The following is a 4,434-nucleotide window of genomic DNA, read 5'->3' on the forward strand; positions in this document are numbered from 1 at the left end:
GAATTCATTCACTACTTCCCATGCACAGGCAGGTGTTCAGCCACCTCCAGGAAAGCAGGGCTCCGTCACGCATAACGGTGACTTGGGAAGACAAATGCCATCACTCTGAATGTTCCCCCCTTCCTCCTTGTTCCCCCAGCTCTGTATTCTGAGCATGATGTTATACAGCATGGTATATCCCTTTGGTCAGTTGGGGTCAGCTGTCCCAGCCGTGTCCCCGCCCAGCTTCTTGTGCCCCCCCCAGCCTCTTTGCTGGTGGCGTGGGGTGAGGAGCAGGAAAGACCTTGACTCTGTGTCAGCACTGCTCAGCAATAACGAAAACATCCCTGTGTTATCAACACTGTTTTTGGCACAAATCCAAAACATAGCCCAATACCAGCTACTATGAAGAAAATTAACTCTACCCCAGCCAAAACCAGCACAGGTTTGAATGCTCAACTGTCACAAGCTTCTGTGTTTACTGTTGTTGAAGGTATTTGCAAAGTTAGAGAAAGTGTGATGGAAAAGTATTCCTTCTAACTCATGGAAGTGACTGGTGATTCTAGCTGAAGCTTTTCTTAGATTCCTGGTTTGAGTTGGTTTTAGATTTTTCTAGAAATCTCTATCTTGTGTCTCCACGTTTGGTGTGAGCACCTAGGGTCCCTAGCTTCCTCTGCAAGCCCTGCTCTGAAGAACGTGCTCTCTGTTCTCCATCTGACAGCGTCACAACTGCGGACAGGGAGCTTGTTTCTGTGATGCAGCCGCCAGCGCAGACACACAAGAACAATTCCACTTGGATGTCAGCTTCTTTCTGGTTTTGTTGTCATCTTGAATCTCTTTTCAAGGCACTTGAATGCCTTTCAGTTTTCTCTGTGACCTGCTGACACCAGGGATGGCTTACTCTTTCGGCTCTGGTGCCTAAAAGTAGGCACACAAATCTTCATCTAGATGTGGGGGCTGATCCTTGAAAGGTCTGAGTATCGGCAGTAACATTTGCATCAAACTGTTTCTTTCAAGGCCCTCAATGCACGTTAGCGTTCATTCATTTTTAAAAGTGTTTCCTTGGGACTTACCATGTTTCAGGGAAGCGTCCTCGTGTTCAGGCCAGGACCTGCCCATAGTAGTGCTGCCGATTGATGCTAAAGCAGCAGCAGTTAGGAGCCTGAAGGGACCTGACCTACCAGAAGACCTAGTTGGACTAAATGCCAGCGTCTCCAGGCAGGCTGAGCAGTACCTTAAGCGGGGACTGGGTCGTGATGCTGGAGTGCTTACAGGATTGCAGGACCAGGTCAGCAGAAAAGTCATAGAGGGACATAGATAAGAGATAATGGAATTGAAAGAAGGAAAAGGCAAATCTGGCCTGATTGTCTAGGGAGCATCTTAATGTACTATTTCAGTCTTACTGGCTGTGACTGTACCAGTCTGAAAGCTCGCTTTCTGCGGTAGCTGTGACGTCTGTCTGCGGCTGGTTCTTGGCAGGCTGGCAGCGCGTGCTGCTGCACCCCTACCTGCCAGCTGCGGGTGGGCAAGAGCGCGCTCCGGCTCTGCTTCGAGATCCTGTCTGGTTAGTTAATCTCATCCAAAGCGCATTTCTGGACATACTCTTTCAGTGTCTTGATACATCTTATGTTTACCCTATAGCATAGCACATGAAGTTGCAAAGCACATTACATAGGGACTTCCTTACGCTGTTGTTCACCTTCTGTGAACTTTGGGTCTATAAGGAGCTTGACTTTTTCCTCCTCTGACTTGCTTTGATGTTATTGGTAGCTTGATCTATAGCAAGGCTGAGCTGCTCTTGCTCCCTGTGACCTCACCGGTCGGTTTGGGGATCACAGTTATCATTCATGCTTTGGAGTCATGTTGCATGGAGCTTCCAATGTCAAATGTGCTTCTCCCTTCCCTGCTCATCAGCTTTACCTGCACAGCTGCCTGCTGCCTATTTTGCTATACTCTTCTATGTCCATAACCTCCTAGAGAAGGAAAAAAAAGCTAGTGTTCTGGCTCTGCTGTCCCCTGATGAGCCTTAAAGGAAGGACCCTTCCCTGGGGAGTGACTGTCCTCTGCATGTATTAGAAGTAGAAGCTACTCTCTGCCTATCATTCAAATCTTCTGTTTTTCTGGGCATCTTTGCAGTTTTTGTACAGTAGTTTCTTGACCTTGCAAAATGGGTTTGTGCATGAGCAAAGAAATACACTCCATGCCCAAGGTCCATGCTGGCGCTATCCTGAGGTAAAGCGAACCTCCAGGCAGGTCCATAAAACTCTTAAGTTTTTGCAAATGCTTTGAGTTACAAAGTAAGAGACATTTAAGTAAGAGGTAATTAGCACTTGCCAAATACATTATGAAATTGTATGCAACTTACTAACAAGTTTCAGTATCAGTTTTATGGCCACGCTTCTTCCTAATTGCGAGACGAAAATTACAGCTAATGGAGACATATGAAGTCAAGACCAAAAATCTGCCTGACAGAAGGGCAGAGTATTGCTTATAGAGTATGTTTAAATAGCCATCTATTCTAAACTGTGTAAGTTTTAGTGTACATTTTAAGTGTAATGCAATTATAAAGCCTGTTCCTAGTGCTGAAACAGTTATGCCTAAGAGATTTATTGATGCACAGATTGAAGGACCTGTTGGAAGGAACATGCTGAGGAGGGCAGTATGCCATCTAATTTTTAATGTAGGGTTTCTGAGGAGGGGGAGCCAACCAGGTCCTTTTGCTTCACTTGTGAGTAAAGAGAAAGCATATTTGCGCCAGGAAGAGTACACAAAACACAAGGTATCTGGATTCAGGTTTCTCCAAATCTGCACTGCAAGATTGGATGCATTTGGAACAAATGCTCAGTGGGTGTAAATCAGTGTGACAGCATTGATTTTCAATTAAGCTGTGTCAGTCTTTACTAGCTGAGGATCTGGCTCATTAATGTTCATGAAGATTACTTCTAAATCTCCAAGGTCTCAACTGCAGCCATTTTTATCCTTTTACACAGACATTCTCTCATAATAGAACAATGTTTTTGGACTTCCAGTGTTTGTCAGAAGAAATTTGTATTAAGCTCCACTTTGCTGGATAAGTCTTTTCTTTCTCACAACTATAGCAAGCTGATTGATACTGCAATTTAGTGCTTGACTTGTGAGAGGGCTTACAGCCTCCTGGGGTCCTGGGTCTTATCTTCTCCCTTCTTTCCTTTAATCTCAGATGACTTTTTCTGAGAATACCTTCCCCTTAGAGCTGATGCCTTCCGCAGCCATTGAAATAGTTCTTTGAAAGTTCCAAGGTCAACCCCTTGTAATGGTTGGGAATAAATAATTTGTTCAGGTAACATTTTCAAAAGTTCTTGAGAAATGCAGGGTTTGTTGAAGAGGATTCAGACTCCCATAATCTCATCCGCAATCCTTCTGCAGTTACGTTGCCCATCGGTGGACTGAAGATGCTTGGTCCTCCTCACAGGGCAGGTGTCGGGAAAAACATGTTTCTGTTACTCATGAGCTTGAGGTTATTACAAGCAATAGTATAAAAGTAAATCAATAGTCTAAAATTCTGTGGTAAGAGACAAAATTTTAAAACATGAAAAAAATAGAACAAAGCCAGATTTTAATTTAGTCTTACATTTATATTTACATATTTTTAATATAAAGTAATAATTTAAAATTAAAACTAGCTTTATAAACACACACACTAATCTAGTTTGGATTTCTGTTGGTATTAGGTTAGTTTGGGTAGAGCTGACTAAGGTCTATGTTCTGAACTGCCAGCATGCTGCAGGCAGGGATTGATTAAACAATATTTATTGGTGTTGAAATGCTGACTAAGTGTTTGGCTCTGGGGAGCTTAGGTTTAGAGCTGAAATTTAGCCCCATGGTGCTAAGAGGCTTAGGAGCTCTGCAGAGCTGGAACATGAAGATTTTCTCTACTGACCTTTCTGGTTTTAATCAAATCGGTGCTGCCCAAGGTGTTTGGTTGAATGAGCTTGCTGGGTTTCCACATCTGTTTTTACATATATGTTATATGTAAATACAGAACTCTCTATAGATGCCTGCATGCAAGCTGCTTGTAAAGGTGTTCATACGCATGTATATATGTCAAATTGGGAACAAACAATAACATCTTACGTTGCCTGATCCTAGGAGACTTGGGGAGAAAATACACTAATCTGAAACTAGTTCTGACGCCGCTGTTGTTCAGAGTTAGCTTTCGAAGCTCCCTGGCCTGGAGCACTGTTCTTGGTTTTGTCTAGTGAAATGCTCTCTGGTTTCACTGACAAGTCCAGATAACATGCAGGTAGTTTTCATTGATTACGTGTATTTTTTTTTTTTTTAAGATTCTACATTACCTAACCCCCCAATATTGTTGATGGTGGAAGTCTGTCAGAAAACTTAGTGTTTATATCTTTCCTACTCAGCTTTTCCATTAAATGTATTGACTCATGTCATAAAACACTCAGCTGAAATACT

The 4,434-nt window shown here is 43.1% G+C and overlaps 1 protein-coding gene across 1 annotated transcript in view; it reads left to right on the forward strand.

The window, feature by feature from the left end:
- Nucleotides 1-4,434, forward strand: part of LOC104081695 (CUB and sushi domain-containing protein 2-like) — a 306,834-nt gene that overhangs the window by 168,292 nt on the left and 134,108 nt on the right.

The sequence above is a fragment of the Fulmarus glacialis genome, unplaced genomic scaffold (genome assembly GCF_000690835.1).
Source record: "Fulmarus glacialis isolate BGI_N327 unplaced genomic scaffold, ASM69083v1 scaffold6559, whole genome shotgun sequence".
Classification (NCBI taxonomy): domain Eukaryota; kingdom Metazoa; phylum Chordata; class Aves; order Procellariiformes; family Procellariidae; genus Fulmarus; species Fulmarus glacialis.